Genomic DNA, 18,893 nt, shown 5'->3' with positions numbered 1-18,893 from the left:
TTCTTTCCTGTAATATTCCTGGCATGTCCCAGAGGCATGAGCGTGCCCAGAATTCACTGGCTTCAGCATCGGCTGAGCCACTATGAGATGCCTGGTTTAAGGGGCTGTTTTGAGCCAAAATCTGCCCTCTCTAGATCTTTGCGCTTCAAATATTGTGGTAAGGGATTTCCCAGATGCATAGTAAGATATTTCCAGTTGAGAGAAAAATGTTAACTGAATCAGTGAAATGGAAGGATGTGGGTCTTGGTCAGCAGTGTTTTTTTTATGGCTCAGAGTCAATAGTAACCAGATTCTCAGCTTTCTAGCAATGACTGCTGATTTCAAAACATAAATTCATAAAGCATTTATATAGGTATCATATGGGTGTGCATTTCTTTCTTTAAATTCTCTCTTCTTTTTCCTTACTCATCTTCTTCTGGATGTAGGGGAGCAAAATTTGCCACAGCAAAATTTGTCTCTTTGGCATGAGGATTATTTTAGGCTGATTACTTTTAAGAAAGAAGAGTCTGGAAGTTTTTTTTTTCCCCCCACCTCCCCCTTAACTGTCTAAAAGAATTCAGAAGAGAGCTGCCATCAAAGATAATGTTGTTTTACACAAGAAAGACTCCTTTAAGTGGCACGGTTAAACTTTTGTTTACTAAACATTTGCTGAATTGTCTTTCTCCCAGGTCCCTGCCCCCTTCCCTTAGCTCAGAGTAGCCTATAATCCTGAATTGCCTGACTGCCCTTTGGGGCCTCATATTCTTAAGGATCCCCTTCCACACAAGACTAAGTTTGATTTTCTTCTATTAATTATACCAGCCAGAAGAACCAGGAAGGGCAGAGGAAAATGTTTCCTCTCAGGCATGGATATTGGTGTATCTATTTTAAAGAACTACAAATTAAAAATCAAACCCGCCCCATGAGTAAGCCATGAGAGTCACAGATGTTTTGTTTTGTTTTTTTAAATGGGAAAGTTGTTTTTTCCACAGATTTTCATCTGGTTTACAAATGACAAAGGACTTGCTCAGCATAATTCTCTTTGGGTGGGCTGGTCACACTCAGGAATTCTGGAGACAGGAAGAGGACACTATTTTTGCTCTGAAATGTTTTATATTTTGACTTTGCTTTAGCTATGCTTAAGTTAACAAGAAAATGAATGTTTTCGTGTCTTTTAGCAACTATATCGTCCTTCCTGCTCTAAAATAACACTTCCAGATTTTGCAACAGAATTCATCTGCAAAACAGACACAGTTTTGTGGAATGGGGAGAGGTTGCAAAGTCAGGAGGTGCTGACAGCATGGATGATAGCGTTGGTGCTGTCACCTGGCGTTTGTGTAAATTACATTTCTCTCCTTAGTGAGAACTAGACGGATTTGGGCATTTAGAGATGATCTCTTGTCTCATTATACCATTCTGTGGCCCCAGATCAATTACTAATTTAACAATGTTCCTTCTTTCTAGAAGACACCCCCTTCCAAGAAAAATACAAGTTCCCTGCCAGCTTTCCCATCTTTTCAGAAATATCGGTGGGGGCGGGGGGGGTGGATGTGGTGGGATTCTATAAACCACAGAACAGTGTACAGGACTTGATGTATCCAAAAACTTTATAGAAAATGTTAATACCGGCCTTATATCTTCAGTGGTCTGTAGTAGGGGTCTGTGGTCACAACTAATGGCCATGATGCTGATGACTCAGGGGACCCCCCCAGAATTGTCATGTCAGTAATTGTATTGACACTGATGCTCCAATCCCCCTGGATGTTACCAAACTCAGGTCCAGCTGCTGGAAATCAATTCTGAGAGGGAATTGTTGGTAGAAAGGATACTTGCTTTTAATCAGAAGCTGGCAGTCTAGGGAGACGGCAGACTCATGTCCCAATACCAACTCTGAAGATTCTGCTTGACTTGGAAGTTTCTAACAGGAAAAGGGTAAGTAATCTTAGTTGATCATTGAGATAGGGGATCAGACTCACAGCTGTCTCCCACTGCCTGCAGGCTTTTTGACTCCTTGTGATCTTTCTTTAGATGCCGTCTTGTTCACACAGTCTGTTCATGAGATTACTGGGGGGAAACCTAGGGAAAAGATTTGGTCACCTGTTAATTATTTATTCTTTATTTTCACGCCTTTGATCTATGGAAAGAACCAACATGTTAGGCAAGGGATTGTGTGATCAAAAGATTTAAAGGTGTGCTTGGGCAGGAGATGAGTACAGCAGAGGGGTTCCTGGTTTAAAGTTAGTGACAATATAGCTTTACAAAAGTGACAAAAAAAAAAAAAAAGGGTATCCTGCTGAGGGTGGTTTTCTGCAAAGAGCTGCTTACAAATCCCCAATCGGGTGTCATTTCATTTCTATGGGATTAGGGACGAAAATCAGTCTTTTGTAACTTCTTCATCCTGAGAAAGGGTGTCTAGGTCTTAGAGTGAAAGATAACAACACGGGCTTGAAGCACCTCTTTGCTGACAGTTTTAGTTTCTTGCCTATATATATGGGTAGAGCAAGCTATAATTATTTTGCTCCCCACAAAGATTTAGGTTATTATGCGCAATAGTGTTAGTCCCATGCCCTTAAGACCAGTTCTTGGAAATGTGCTAGCCATTTCAGTACTGCTCAAGGTGGAGTGGCTTTCATGGCTGCAGTCTGGTCACCATGCAGTTAGCTTTTTCCCTCTGTTGGCAGTTCAGTATCCACAAAACAACTCAGAAGTGTGCATCAGACAGTGAGTCTGTGACTCTATTGTCCTAATCATTAGCTGCTTGAGCCTGCTCTTTTGTGACTCAGGGAGGCCTGGGGGATTTCAGCTTTTCTACAAATAAGAGATAAGGGACCTGGAGGGGGCCTTTGTGCTTGAGGAGGCCCCTGCAGGGTTCTACTCAGTTCCATGGACACTAACACGGACACAGTGCATGTGATCCCACGCAGGAATTAGAATCCATGTATTAGCCTCAGGTTAATTGAAGACAAAATAACCCCTCTCTCCCCCAGGCTGCTGCTGAGCAACCTTGGAGCATCCCAAGGGCTGAGGCAGCCAGTTGGGTTGGGCATGCCATTTGACACATACACCACGGGGACTCTGCAGAGCAGTGCAGCCTATAATTCCCAGAGTGAGAGTCCAAGAGGGAAAGGGGGAAATAAATAGATCTTACCTGAAATACGTTCTAACCAGTCACAGCTCCCTTTGGAAGAAACCAGCTCAGATCTCCCCAGGAGTTACTGAAGTTAAAAAGAGTCCAGTGGTTACTCCATGAGGGTATGGCAAACATATAGGGAAGGTAAGATCTGAATGAAATGCTCTTAACATGGCCAAGGACATTGCCCCAGTAGGCAATTATCTGGAGGGAAATTTTACAGGTGTAGTCTGTGTGTAAGTGGGGTATTTAAAGTTTAGCCTTTAAAAAAATTGTTCCCAATGGAGACCATCTCATGAGCCAGCATGAGCGTTGCCAAGCAACAACAGAAACAAAGGCAAGCTCCAAGAAGTTCATTAAAATCCACAGCTGCAGGATTTTGCTCTACTGTTCTCCACCCTAGTGGAAGAGACAGACCCAGTCAGAACTGGTCCCTCTTGTCTGTCTGACCTCCCCACCTTGCTCCTCTGAGCTCCCATAGCACTCTGTTTACACTGTTTTTAACATGGAATACATTTTGCATCATGCCGTAGCTTTTAATATAATTTTTATATGTTTCTCAGTTAGATCACTGGCTCCTCTCAGGCAGGATCCTTGTCTTATTTGTCTTCCTACAAACTTAGTGCCCCAAACAATATCTTCCTTTACATAATAGGTTTACAATAAACTGAATGTTAACTGTCTATTAACTATCTCTGCCTGTTGAAATTCTAGGTTCCCTTTAAGGCCTATCGTAAAAGTTCCCTTTTTCAAGAAGCCTTTTCTTAACTCTAATGTGCTGTCATTTCCCTCTGAATTCCTACAGAATTTCTTTCTTGTATCTCTTCTTTGAAACTTATTTGGCTTGTATTAAAGTCATGCTAGTTTGGCCTTAACTGTGTGCTCCTTCAGGATAGGAACCATGTCTTTCTTGGCTCTATATCTTTGGATACAAAGACTTTCACACAGCCTTGCTCATTCATTCATTCCACAGATATAACTGCGTATCAACTATGTGAATTCTGCTCTAGGGCTGGGGCTATAAAGCGAATCAAATAGACATGGTTTTTATTCTCAGAGAGCTTAAAGGTCTCAAAGAGTATTTTGACCATTCAACAAGAAATTAAAGCTCAGTGCTTTGATAAGATATAGAGACCTTGAGATCACTTGACCTGATTTAGGGGATCAGAGAAGATTTTCATGAGGAAGTGATATGCTGAGAATTAAAGAATGAAGAAACTGCATGTGCAAAGGTCAGGAAGTGAGAGAGACAGACTGGTATTCCGAAGGAACTGAAAGAAGTTTAGAAATTCAAACTGGCTCAAATGAAGAATGCTTTAAATTTACATCAAATGTTTCCCTCTAAAAAACTGAAATCTACAGGGACAAGACGTGAAAAGTGGAAACCCAAGTTCATATATGTGAGGCTACATTAGCAAAAAAAAACCTCACATATTCTGCCTCCCAGATCAGTTCTCTTTCTGCTAAGTAATTCTCTTTCTACATTTCTGTCAGTGTATTCCCTCAGCACACTCATGGAAACCTGTTGATACAGAAGATAAATATATGCAAGCTTTTGATGTAGTTTACATATCCCCAAATTATTCACATATTTTCTGCATTCTAGTTCAACAGTGTTCTCTCTGATTGTTCATACGTAAGAAAATACCTTAAGTCCAAGAAATACATGTGGAAATTTGTCACAAGTAAGTTGGCAAGTAAGTGAATATATGGGAAACAGTTTTATAGTCTTTGAGCCCATAGATCTGAATGGAACCTGGGCAAAACTGATTTCAGGAAACCAGCATTCAGAGGGCTTTTGTTTTGCCCATCTACAAAGTTTCAGTGGGGAAGGAGGACACAAGACTATACGTAGTATGAACCAAATTTGAGAAATTGAGACTTGATTGAAATAAAAAGGCATTTATCTGGGTTTTGTTAGGACTGCAGTCTGGGAGGTAAAGATTCAAGACATACTTGAATTGAGTTCCTCCAGACTACAAAGTGAGGGAGGCTTATAAAACGCAAAAGCGCAAGATTACCGTTAGTTATCTGGTTTGCTTATCAAGAATTATAATTGGAGCTGGCAAGAAGTAAGAGTGCTTGTTAAGTATTTGCTGGGGTCCAAAATGTTTGTTCAGTTACAAGGAAAGACCTTGAGACCATAAGGTTGCAGCTGGCAGGTGTTGTTCTGAATACGGCTGATGGTGTCCTTGGATCTGGTACAGTTCAAAGAAAGTTCAAGTTCTCAGTGGTGCAGAGACATGTCTGAGACCACATCCTCCATGACTGCCTGGACTTGATTTTTGTATGCCTGAATTATGATTACTCCATTGTAATTTCAATTTGTCATCAGTAAGATGATCAAATAATTTATCATCCCAACAGGGACATTTTGAGACTAAAACAGAGAATTCATAATAACTATGCATCAAGAAAAACAGGTGCAAACTGGGACTGCCCAGGTAAATTGGGACATACAATTAATCTATCTCTAACCAAAAAAAAATTTCACAGATATAGAAATCTTAATATTGAAGGCCTCTCTTTGCCTTTATTCTAGATTGCATTTTACAGAAAGATGTGCTGAAAATAGTTGATGTTCAAAGAAAGTTAACTATACCCTAGAAAACAGGAGAACCATGTCCCCTTTCTTCATACCTAGCAAATTGGATCTTTCATCTCTAATTATAAAATCTCTAAATATTGGCCACTGCAGAGCCATTATTGTGAGTATGAAATATAGCAATACATATATTGGTCTCTGCCACAGGTTCCTGCTAACATTTGGTCTTTGAATCCCGTTCCTGACAAAACCCTTGCAAAACTCTTGTAATTTCCTGAGTTATAGGAGCATCTGACACAGAGCCCCTAGCTCCGTTGGTTGCCTAGGTGATAGGAGCATCTCTTGCTCTAATGAGGTGACTCATAGTGGACTGAATGGAGACTGGTCATCAGAAAGACCAAGCCATGGTTAGAAGCTTGGAACTTTTAGCCCCACCCACCTATTCTCCAGAGAGGGGAAGGACTGGAAGCTCAGTTATCACATCACTGTCAAGAGGGTGACACACCACAACTCCGCAGGGACAAAAACTCCTGTGTGTTGGCCCTTACAGACCTTGCCTTAGGTATGTCTTCTGCCTGCTCATTTGTATCCTTTAAAATATCTTTTGTAATAAATCAGCAATAGTAAGTAAATTATTTTCCTGGATTCTTTGAGCCACTTTAGCAAATTACTGATAACTGACCCACGGAGAGGGTCATGGGAACCTCAGATTGGTAGCTAAGTCAGATAGAAGATGTGGTTAACCACTACTTGCAATTGGCATCTGAAAGGGCAGGGGCAGGGGCAGTCTTGTGTAACTGAGCCCTTGACTTGTGGAGTCTGCATGAACTCCAGGGAGTTAGGGTCAGAAATTCTTGGTGTGGAAAACCCACATGCCTGGTGTCAGAAGTGTTGTGAAGATGAGTACATGAAAACAATGAGTTTTTCCCAGACAATGAGCCTTCTGAACTACCTAAACTCTAGAGCAACGTTGTCCAACAGAACTTTCTGTAATGATGAAATGTTCTATATGCGCACTATCTAGTGTAGTAGCCACTAGCCACATGGACCTGTTATTGAGGTATGACTGAGCTGTACATATTTAATGTGGACAACTTGATGAGTTTGGAGATAGAACGGTATACACCCATGAAACCATCACCAACACAATCTATGCCATACACACATCCATCACCTCCAAAAGTCTTCTCCTGTCCTCTCTGTTTATTATTATTTTGTGTGTGGGATAAGATTACTTAACATAAGATCTTAGCAAAGTTTTAGGTAGATAGTACAGTATTGTTTACTGTAGGCAGTATGCTGTACAGGAGATCTGTAAAAAGTGTTCATCTTGTACAACCAAAAATTTGTACCCTTTGACTAATACCTCCCTGTTTTCCCCTCCCCTCAGCCCTTGGCACCTACCATTCTACTCTCTACTTCTGTGATTTTGACTATTTTAGATCCCTCACATAGGTGGTATCATGTAGTATTTGTCCATCTGTGTCTGGCTTATTTCACTTAGCAAAATATCCTCAGAGTCCATCTTTGTTGCAAGTGGTAGGATTTCCTTCTTTTTTAAAGCTGAGTAATATTCCATTGCATGTACAGTTGACCCATGACTAACACTGGGATTAGGGGTGCTGACCTCTGTGCTGTCAAAAATCCCTGTGTAACTTTATAGTGGCTCTTTGTATCCTTGGTTCTGCATCCATGGATTCAACCAACTGTGGATCATGTAGTAGTACTGTAGTATTTATTGAAATAAATTTGGGTATAAGTGGGTCAACACAGTTCAAACCTTTGTTGTTCAAGGGCAAATTGTATATACCATATTTTCTTTATCTATTCATCTGTCAGTGGACACTTAGATTGCTTCCATGTCTTGGCTATTGTGTACAATGCTTTACTGAACACGGATAGCAGACGTCTCTTCAAGATATTGATTTCAGTTCCTTTGCACATGTAACTAGAAGCAGGATTGCTGGATCATACCATTTTATGTTTTCTGAGGAACCTCCGTATTGTGTTCCATAGTGGCTACACTGATTCACATTCCCAACAGTGAAAAAGGCTCCCTTTTCTCACCATCCTCACCAACACGTTATTTTTCATTTTGTTGATAGTCTCACCATCCTCACCAACACGTTATTTTTCATTTTGTTGATAGCAGTCATCCTAAGATGTATGAGAAAATATCTCATTGTGGTTTTGGTTTGCATTTCTCTGATGATTAGTGATATTGAGCACCTTTTCATATATCTGTTGACCATCTGTATGTTTTCTTTACACAAATTTCTGTTCAGTTCTTCTGCTCGTTTTTACATTTTTGGTTTTTTGCTATCAAGTTGAAAAGTTTCCTTATGTATTTGGGATGTTAACTCTATCAGATATATGGTTTGCAAATGTTTTCTGCCATTTCATAGGAGGTTTTTCATTTTGTTGGTGATTCCCTTTGCTGTGCAGAAGCTTTTTAGTTTGATATAATCCCATTTGTCTATTTTTTGCTTTTGTTGTCTTTGCGTTTGGTGTCATATCCAAAAATCTTTGACAAAGTAAATGTTAAGAAGATTTTCCCTATGTTTTCTTCTAGAAGTTTTACGATTTCAGGTCTTATGTTTAAGTCTTTAATCAATTTTGAATTGATTTCTTTTTGCAGGTAAAGGATAAATGTCCACCAGTGAAATAATTTAAATACTGGGAAAATATATAGAGAATGTTCATCTTTGCTTTTTACAGTAGTGAAAAACTGGAAATAAGCTAAGCATTCAACAATAGGAGAATGATTAATAAATTACTGACAGGTTAAAAATAGACTATTGTATAACTACTTTAAAAGAGTTTTTATTCCAATAAGAAAGTTCACAATATAATATTAAGTAAAAGTCATATGAGAGAAAAAAACTTGGGAGAGAATACATCAAAAAAGGAGTTAAAAATTGTAGAAAAATCTGAGAAAGATATAAACACAGTCTTTTCCTGGAGGATTTGCCGTTGAAAACTGCAGTTGTTTTCAGTGCCAGGTATCCTTGGTGGCCAGTGCCTCCTGAAAGTGTAGAAGCTGCAGAGAGCTGGCTTCAAGCGCTCCCTGAGGGCACAGCTTGTAGATTTCCACTCATTATGGAATCAAATCTTGAGAGTCAGGCCCCAGTCTGAGCACACTGCACTGCCCCACCAGAGAGGGAGAGTGGAGGCAAGAGGGCCTGAAAGTATAAAATGGAAGACACTTGGACAGTGATTAAATTTAAGCAATCTAATTTTTAAAGACAATTCTGCGTCATTTGCATATGAAGAGAAGAGCAGGAGATTATCTGGTGGGCCAGGAGCTAAGCTGGGGAAAGGGATGAAGATAACGAATAACATTTCCTGGGCAGTATTCTTGGAAGTACAGGGTCCACGGCAGTTTCCCAGTTCTCTCACCGCTGGTTTCAATGACATCAAAAGGATCTTTCTTCTTTTGCTTCCTCCTTATTTTTCCAGCACTTATCTCCTAGGTCCCTGGGGAAAAAGCAGTGATTGTCATAATTTTGTTGGACTTTAAACTTAATCAGGCCTGTTGGCATGAAAAGAGTAAGGGCTCCGGAGCCAGAGAAATTTGAATCTGGTCCTCCTCCACCTCTTCTTATTTGTGTGTTCTTGGGAAGCTGCTTAACTTCTCAGGTTTTCGGTCTCCTTGGATGGAAAAGACGATCAATGATACCCACTTCTAAGGACTGTTGTACACAGTAGCCCAGGGCCTGGTGCCCTAGGAACCACATAGTGAATTTCAGTTGTTAGTATACAGTCAACAAATAATATGATTCGGGCTCTTCATGTGCTTAATATACACTGTATTCTTAACATATAGGTCCTGGCTTTCAAAATCAAGGTAAAATCAAAGGTAGGCAAATGCAGTGTAGCTAACAAGTCAAGGAAACTTAAAAAAATGACGAAACTAATAGCAAATAGCATAGGAATCCAGATAAGAAAGAGATGATGCGGATGAGCCCACTCTCCAACCTCCCATTTCATTTGATCCTCACTATGATTCTATTATGGAAGCAGGGGAAGTGATAAGTGCATTTGACAGAACAGAAAACTGCAGCATAGACAGGTCCTGGCTCCATTGCAGCCACTGTGAAGTGATGGATTTAGAAAAACTTGAAGTTCTCTTCCAAGGCTGTCATTCTATTATTCTTTGCTTTTCCTAGTATGAGCCTGTTCGTTGCTATGAGATTTGATACCAGCACTCACATTTCTTGATTCTAAGCCCAGGACTTTGCACCTAAGCCAGGAGTGCTTAGGCAGTAGGAGAATCTCGCTTCAAAGGGAAATGAAATTCCAGCTGTGCAGAAATGTTCTTTTCCCTTTCCTACTGGCATCATTTTCACACAGGCTTCAAACCTCAATACAGGGGCTCTGGCAATGTGTGTTCACGTGGACTCTTGTCTGAAAAGCAATTTCCATATTCGGACATCAAAGTGCTTTTACTCTGTTGTAATTACACCTTCCTCCTAACCTGCTTATTGATGTTTGTTCAGTCCCCTTTCGGGTTCTTCCACACTCGAGCTTCCCCCCCGCGCCCAAATAAATGAATCTTTCCACCTCTTGGTTTTCTTTTCCTTTCAGTTGCTTGCACTATTAAAATAAGTCAATCTTGTTTTCCAAAATAAATATTTAAGTTGAAGTTCTACTCTTCTGTCAAAAGACAAAAATAGGCATCCCAGCAGAAGATGCAGAAGATGTTCTAAAAGTTACACATTTAGAACACTAACAGTGGGAACCCAGTGTTTATATTTGTGGGTGCGTCCGTGTGTATATAAACATATACTATCCCTCTGGGGTACTTTCTGGTTGGCTTCTTTAGACTCCAATTTGATCTATAGGTCCAGAGTGGCCTCAACTCCCCAAGACCTTGGGGCATTATTTTGTTCCAAGAGACAATGCCATAGCAATATCATGTTTGCTTGGTTACAGGGACTTCCACAGAGGCCAACATATTCCTGGCAAGGTTTAGCAGGCGCTGAATTTGAAATAATGATAGCATCTTTATAATTTGGTTCTGACTGCTTTTATCCAATGATTCTGTCAACAAGGAGGTATGTAGTACATCTCTGCAATGTGGAGAAAGGGAAATACACATGACCAGCTTTTAAAAATGGATAAATTACATTCGCATTGAAGGTAAAGAATTACTTTTGGGTGTGTTAAGTCATTGTTTAAAAATTCATTACTTTATCATACTTACTATATCATAAGCACCTTGATGTGTGGAACTTGTTCCTACTGCCCTCGTCCAGGACCTAGAATAGAAATTGGTCCAGAAGGGATGTTACATGATGGGTGATCCATGTAAATGTTAAAAGCAATATGACATCTCATAACAGACACTATACAGTGGAAAAACTAAAAGCCTGGAAGACGTGCTTGGGATCTGGTTTCTTTTAACTAAAACCTTTGCTAAGGATGTCTGTGAATCTTTGGGCTTGGTGGAACCATTTTCTTTAAAACAAATTAATAAACTGATATTCAAAAAGTATTGCATGCTATTAGTTAATAAACTAAAATTAATATTACTTTTAAAGTATTTCTAAATTCATGGTAGCTTTCTTTTTAATCACTATATATATTTTTAATCAAAGAGGCTAAGAAAAGTAAAGCTACTATTTATGCAAGCATCCAGGTTTGGATATTGAAAAAGGATTCTAGTACTGGGTTGGGAATCACTTGTTCAGATTAATAGCCTAGTATAAGATCTGAGATGCTGGCCCAAGAAACGCCTTGATTCACATTATGACAATCTGAGTGTTTCCCAATAAATCCAACAGCATATTTTCATAATAGCATGCACAAATTGTATGAAAATGTTACATAATTTATTTATAAAAGTAAAAAATGCCCCCCCCAACTGATTATCCGGAAATGGTGCCAAATCAATTATTACAACATACAGCAAACATCAAAGAGCCACATGTGGAACTGAGGCCAAAAATGATCTTTAAAATGGAGGAGTGTTCCCCCAAACTTCAGATACACTGAGGTATGAGAGAGTAAAATAATCAGAAAATAGAGATATTGAGAATCTCAAAGTCTTGAAGGGATATCCTTATTTAAAGGAAGTAATTCTCGGCATCTCTGTCTCTTACAGAGCTGGACTCAGCTAATTTCTCTGAGCTGAAAAGTTGTTTGTTTGTTTTTGCACAGGTCCTAGTAGGCCACAGTGGGAGTTTCTGGTCTTGCAGTTACAGCAAGCAGTCTGGAATCAGGAGCTTAGGGTTCTGTTATCGTTTATAAGTCTGTTACCAACTCCTCCTCTCCCCTCCTCACTAGCTTGGTAGGAGATGGGTGAGAATTGCTGCTTCTCAAAATTGTAAGCTTCTTTAATGAAGATGTGTTTATATATGACAACAGGGAGGGAGTGACCCACGTAATTTATGAGGGACTTGACATTAAATTGGCTCCTGTTGCTAAAGTATGTATTAACCAGTATTAAATATATGTTTATGGGTAAATGTCAAGAATATAGCACTCTGTAGGGATGCTAGATTCATGACATGATTTGCACTTACTCTGTTAGTCATAGGTAGACCAAGAACTTCAGGTCCAAGAATAAATGGACATTATAGAAGGTCCACTTGAACTCCAAAGGGGCTATATGAGGGACTACAGAAAAGGAGATAAAGTCAGAGATGGCCAGTGTTTGTCCGAAGAAAATACAAAAATACCCAATATATGACTTAGGCAGAGTCAACATCAAGATGGTCTCCATTTACATCTTCTTCCTCTTTTCTCTCCTCTGGTGCCTCAAATATTTACTGAAATCTTCTCTTTCAAGCTTTGTGCTAGGTCTTAGATTTCAAGAGCAAACAAGACAGATTTGGTCTCTTCCCTCCTGGACCTAACTGTTGCTCCTTTGCATTTACATGTGCATTTCCTGGAGCCTGGTGATCCGATGGCTAGAGCAAACTCCAAAAGTAAGTGGTAAAACTGAAGTACAGCCCTACGGGACCAGGGGCTGATGCCATTCAGTGGGGTCTGTCCAGGAGGGCACTTCTTGTGAATAATTTGACCTTTTCCCTTGTTTTCTCTTGGACTATGGTTACAATTATGTTTAGCCAGGAGTTTTGGTTGCCATCATTTTGTTTTTCATTTGCTTGTCTTTTTAATTTCCCATTACACAATAGGATCTCTTGATCTACCAGTAACTCATCAGAAAAGTTTGATGCATCAGGATAGCTTTACATGATAGTGTTGCAAAGAATAAATGGATGGAGAATTTAACAAGAAAAGAAAGAAAGAAAGAAAAGTGTGGCCTGCCCTACATTTACCCCTTCAGTGAAATCTAGCGTAACTTTGAGGAGGCTGTGCCTACGTGTTCCAGGTGGTGATCGGCAGCAAAGGGAGGTCTTCTCCTGGAGGCGTTAGGAGAAATGAGAAGGAGCAGACTGTGGTCAAGGAGCTTCTAGAGGCTCAAGAGACAAAGCCTTCCTTCTCTTAAAACACTGGTGACGTCAATCTTGAAGTGTGTTTCCCTAATTAGGGAAAATCCTCTATTGAGAGTAAAGAGAAATGTGTTGGGCAGAAGGGAAGGGTAGATATTTGAGAAAACTGGAAAAAGTGTGAAATAGGTGAGATAGAGAAAGACTGAGAGATTTGATGGAAAAACATAGGCAATGTTGAAGGTCCAGTCCAGATGGTTTAGTTTCCACCGGCCTGTCTTATTTTCTCCAGTAGAAGACCTGAAGATTTAGAAAGGGGCTTCAAGGAGGTCCACCCAGCTTTGGTGTTTGGCCAGGCAGGTCCAGTGGGAGAACAGGAGGGTAAGAAAGTTAAGGGCACTGGAAAGAAAAAGGGGGGAAATGATGGATCAGAGAATCTCAATCAGAAAGGAAGGGATGAAAGACAGGAGGTGAGAAACGATAGGAAGTAGAGGAGCCTATGAACTAGAGACCTCAGGGAGAACAAAGAATGGTGGCTTGTGAGTAACTGATTAGTTATGTTCAGAGTCAGATGTCTTAAAAAAAAAAAAAAGTTCATATCTGGAGCAATTCTGGGTGACAAGTTCCAGGGTGTGTCTATGAGAATGGGTGGGTGAAGTGGGGAAGTCATTGGAAATGATTACGTCCAGGAAATAAGTGTTTAGGATGTTAAACATGGATATGACATCATCCTGAAATATGGGCGAGGTTGGATAGAAAAGAAGACAACGAGGATGCCAAAGTCTTCAGTGAATCAAGGGCAGTGGGGAAGAGAGGCCAGTAGCTGACAGCCAGCAGAAGGCGTGGAATCATCATATTGCTCTACGGAGAGCTCCTTCCACAGAGGCAGGGAATCTTTCTTTAATGAGAGGTTGGAAGAGAAAGAACCTGAAATTGACAGTGTGGAAAAACATACTATTTACCATAGAAACCACAGAATTGATAAGGCTGACTTGGTAGTTTTAACTTTCTCTTTTAGAAAATTTTAAATAGAACAAGAATTAGCATCTTGAATGGGGCATGTAGTTTGTTCTCTTGCTGGTATATTTTCTTTACGTCATGTTTTCTGTCCCTTGAGTTTATCCTAGTTTTATGCTCTCCTAAAACTGCTCTGCTCCGCTCTGTGCCTGGTCAAAGGGTTTACTTGTTTGCACAGCCCTGTAACATATCATGACAAAGCATATAATGTACCACACCCAGACCCCAGTTCCTGGGAAAGATTAAGAGATATTTAATCCCTCATTTGTAGCTAAGTGATCTGACATCATATTATTATAAGCCCATAAAATGGTGGCTACTGTGTCCACAGCCCCTTGACAAAGAGTGTTAATGAAAGAAAAGAGATTTGAATTAAATCTCTGCTTTGGCAGCTTCACTCATTTATCCATTTATTCACCTATTTATTGACTATATTTTTTATGTCAGCCACTGCTAGACAAACATAAAGTTAGTTGCTAGAAACATAAAGGTGACAAATTCTTAATCTTTGACTTTGAGAGGCTGTGGTCTAGTGGCATAAAAAAAGACAATTGACCCTTGAACAGTGGTTTGAGCCTCAGGGGTTCACTTTTACAGGCATTTTTTTTTCAATAAATACTACAAGTATTACATGATGGTTGAATCTGTGGATGGTCAAATACAGGAGTCAGAACCATGGATGCAGAGGGTGGACTGTGGGACTTGAGTATCCACAGATTTTGGAACATTCAGCAGATCCTGGAACCAATTTCTCTCTGTTGTTCAAGGGTCAACTGTAACTACGGACCTTTGTAAAGTGTTGTAAGAGAATATGGCACAAAGTGCTATAAATGTCTGTGTGGGAAGGCCACAAGCTCACAGTAGTTAACCTGCATCCTGAAATAAGAGAGTCGTAGGTAAAGGGCTTAGCAGCTGAGGTGAAAAGAGCACAGAGCTTAGGAAAGAGCAAACAGCTCAGCTAGGCTTTAGCACAGGGTGTGTGGGGAGAGGAAGGAAATGATATCAGTGGGAGGGTGTAGAGGGAGCAGATCCTGGAGGCCTTGAATGCCATGCTCAGGAGGTTGGATTCTATTCGACGGAAAGTCAAGGCTATATAGGATTTAAGATAATTTTTTTTTTTTTTTTTTTTTTTTTTTTTTTTAGATGGCAATGCTGGCAACACGATTGACAATGGACTCGGGGGTGAGAATAGGGTTTGCTTGAGGCCAGAAGATCACTTAACAGATTATGACAAAGGAAAAAAAAAAAAAAAGAAATTGGTATGGTAAAGGAAAAAAGAAAAAAAAATAGGAGAGGTTTAGAAGGTTGAATTCATAGGACTTGCTGAATGAGATGTCAGGTTGGAAATGAGAGAAAAGTAGAGGACTTCTAGAATGACTGCCGAAGTCCAGCCCAAATTTACTTGGTGTCTTATGGTGGCATTTATGTCTAGAAACCCTGGAGGAAATGGAGTTTTGGCTGGAGAGGAGATTTGAGTTGCCAGTGAGGGAGGGAGACGATAAGATCATTTTTATAGGATGGATTTGAGATGTCTCTCAGAACTCCCAGCTAATGGTCTCTGTACAAAGTAATTGTTTATTTGAGTCTGGAACTCGGGAGAGAGTTCAGGCTGAAAATATGACTGAGATGTCAGTGTCTAGGTTTCACAAAGAGCATGAAAGTAGGTCCTAGAAAGCAGACACAGAGAACACAGATGTTCAGCCTGAGAGGCTTGAGATGAATTTTGGAGCATCTGTGAAACAGACACCGAGAAATTTTTTTTTTCTCTTTTAATTTCCTTCCTGCTAGTTTGAAAATCATCTTTGTTGAAAAGAAAGAAAATGAGAAAGTGTTCTCTTACCAGCACAAGTGGGATAGAAGTGGGTGCTGCTGCAGAATCAGACAACGCACCGTCATAGCTGGATGAAAGACGGTGGGAGGCTGGAGGGCATCCATCAGCTGCAGGAAAGCCCCTGCTCCACTTGAGGTGATGGTGGGCCTGGGAAGGTGCAGAACCCATGGTGCCCAATCTTCTGACATTTTAAGGAGAACTATAAACACGATGTTTTATGAGAAATTTTCAGATTTTAAAAACCCTGTGCATGAATTCATTTATTCAACAAATGTATGTCAGATACCCACTCTGTGCCAGGCACTATTCTAGGATCTGGAGACTTAGCAGTACAGAAAGGAGACAAAAATCTCTTTCTTGGGTGAAATTTGCATTCCAGTGTGGGGGTACATACAATAAACACAAGAAATGAGTGAGCTCAAAGAGTCCGATGCAGCCAAAGCAGGGAGATCCAGAAAGAGTCTGAGCAGATGAGATCGGAGAAGTAAGAAAGAACAGGATCCTGTGGAGTCTGATCAGCTATCGTGAGGTCTGGGCTGTCATCCTGGGGGAGACGGGAAGCCACTGGTGCGTCTGAGCCCGGTGACTCTGTGCTTGCTATGTTGAGAGCATACTTCTACGGAGTCAGGAGAAGGAGACCTGAGAGGAAGTAACCCAAGCCAAAGAGGAAGGCTGCTTGGACAAGACTGGAAAGAGTGGAGGTGGGGAGATGGAGTCAGATTTGGAATGTATTTTGGAAGCAGAGATGACAGAATTTGCTGATAGATTCCATGTAGGGTAAGAGAGAAAGTGAAGCGTCAAGTAAGACTCCCAGGATTTTTGGCCTGATCTGGAAGGATGTGGTTGTCATTAACGAAGATGGAGAAGACTGTGATGTTAGGGGTGGGGTGAAATACAGCAGCTCAGTATTTTTTACCTGGTAGATTTGAAATAATGCCCATTAGATCTCCAAGTTGGCTTGTCAATTGGCCAATTGGGTATATGTGTTTACAATTCAGGGGAGTAATTCAGACTGGACATATGGTTTCAGGAGTCATAGCACTAATTTTTTAATTTTTAAAAATTTATTTATTTTTTTATTGAAGTACAGTATATTACAATGTGTCAGTTTCTGGTGTACAGCACAATGTCCCAGTCATACATATACTTTCATTCATATATTCATTTTCATATTTTTTCATTAAAGGTTGTTACCAGATATTGAACATATTTCTCTGTGCTATACAGAAGAAACTTTTTAAAAATCTATTTTTATATATAGTGGCCAACATTTGTAAATTTCAAACTCCCAAATTTATCCTATCCCACCCCCTTTCCCCGGTAACCATAAGATAATTTACTATGTCTGTGAATCTGTTTCTGTTTTAGATGAGTTCATAGCGTCCTTGTAGACAAGATGTTATCAGGGAAATAAGTGTTGATAGAGAAAGGAAAAGGTCAAAGGACTGAGCACCGAAGCACTGTTTTTTAGAATTTGGGGAAATGAATAGGAGCCAGCAAAGCCAACCAGCAAAATAGAAGAAAAACCAGGACAACGTGGCATCCAAGAGAATAAAGTGCTTTAAGAAGAAGGAAGTGGTCAACTTGCACCCATGCAGTTGCCAATCCCAAGAAATGACCATGTAGCAATGTGAGGATCACTAATGACCTGGATTAAGAGCAGTTTTAGTAGCGTGATGGGGGGGGGGTGGGCGAACTCTTGATTGGAACGGTTTCAAGACGGAGGAGGGAAATTAGACCCAGGAAGTATTTGTAAATATTTTTGAAGATTTCTAAGGGAAATAAAAATGAAGCAGTGGCTGAAGGGAGAAGTGGGTCAAGAGAGGACTTTTGGGTTTTTTTGAAGATCAGAGAAATTATAGTATGTGTGTATGTTTGCAAGGAAGATCCAACTGAGAGAAAAAAACCGATGATGCAGGTGAGAGGGGAAGCAATTGCTGGAAGAATGTCCTAATGTAGGAGAGGCAGGATGGGGTCCAGGGTCCGAGGAGAGGTTGGGAGCCTAGACAAACGATGCACACCATGTTCCGGGTCCAGCGTGCAAGGCTATCTACCAGTTTGTAATCTCTGCACATTATATCTGCTCATCGTGAAAATATACTGGACACTGTGGGTCCTTAACAGCAGAAAAGGCTTCCTTTGGAAGCACCACCAATATTTAGATGTTCTTCAGTGTGAACATTGCCAAACTAAAACTGCTGCCCATACTTGGTAGGACTTTGAGGGAATCACGTCTTCTAGAAATGGTCAGTTGGATGTGGGTTTGGAATGAAGAAATAAAGATAATGGCTAAATTGATTTCAAACTGCGTCATCCACACGAAAACTACTTACATTTCTTTGTCACATTTTGGTCTTAATCTATGAGGAAGAGGAAGCCACAACATTTCAGCTCCTGGATTAAAACCACCGACATCTCTCAAAGAACCTGATTTGTCTCTAAAGTACATGTTGCAATCATCACAGAAAAATTCTCAACTTGTCAGCTTCTTTTGGAAACTTAGGCTTGTCCCATATTTGAAGTGATGAAAACTGTGTTTGTCAAACAGTACTTCAACTAGAAGTAAAAACATTAGTGCTCTGTGCACAGATTGAGCACCTGTGATCCTTGGCAGCCTTTCTGGATCGGGTGCTTTAGAGAGGAAGGCTCCCCACGGGTCAACGTGCGCATTCCTTTATCCATGGGAGGTACTTGTGTCAAATGGCCAATGAGCCTAGTTCCTCACACAACATGGGGGCACGTGATAAACAGTTGCTAAATTCATGAAAAAAAGTTAGCTCTGTCTGCTATCTGAAATACTGTAACTTCCATTAGATCTTGGACTTTGAATTAGCATTTTGTCAAATGATTTTATTAAGAAACGTGAGTAGAACCAGATTTTCTTCTGTAACTCACAAGTTCATTGGCTTTTCAGGGGACAGGTGTTGATACACTTTGGGGCATTTTAGGAAATATTTTGGATAAGAAGAGCCTACTCTCTAAGTCATTTAAAAG

General features: G+C 40.3%; 1 long non-coding RNA gene across 8 annotated transcripts in view; it reads right to left on the bottom strand.

Moving 5' to 3' along the window:
- Positions 1-18,893, bottom strand: part of LOC123619225 (uncharacterized) — a 45,760-nt gene that overhangs the window by 10,757 nt on the left and 16,110 nt on the right. For 5 of the 8 annotated variants that reach the window (XR_012501878.1, XR_012501879.1, XR_012501877.1 and 2 more), the window contains 5 exons: positions 15,909-16,098; positions 12,182-12,275; positions 10,861-10,915; positions 3,128-3,194; positions 1,956-2,055 (listed from right to left, as the gene is read on the bottom strand). This is a non-coding gene — a long non-coding RNA (uncharacterized LOC123619225). Of the gene's footprint in view, positions 1-1,955; positions 2,056-3,127; positions 3,195-6,849; positions 10,727-10,860; positions 10,916-12,181; positions 12,276-15,908; positions 16,099-18,893 lie in introns of those variants that run through there. The other 3 variants (XR_012501880.1, XR_012501876.1, XR_006727761.2) reach the window with 3 other exon arrangements.

The sequence above is a fragment of the Camelus bactrianus genome, chromosome 23, assembly GCF_048773025.1.
Source record: "Camelus bactrianus isolate YW-2024 breed Bactrian camel chromosome 23, ASM4877302v1, whole genome shotgun sequence".
In the NCBI taxonomy this organism is placed as follows: Eukaryota; Metazoa; Chordata; class Mammalia; order Artiodactyla; family Camelidae; genus Camelus; species Camelus bactrianus.
The sequence above is the reverse complement of the archived record's forward strand: the minus strand, read 5'-3'. Positions and strand labels throughout refer to the sequence as shown.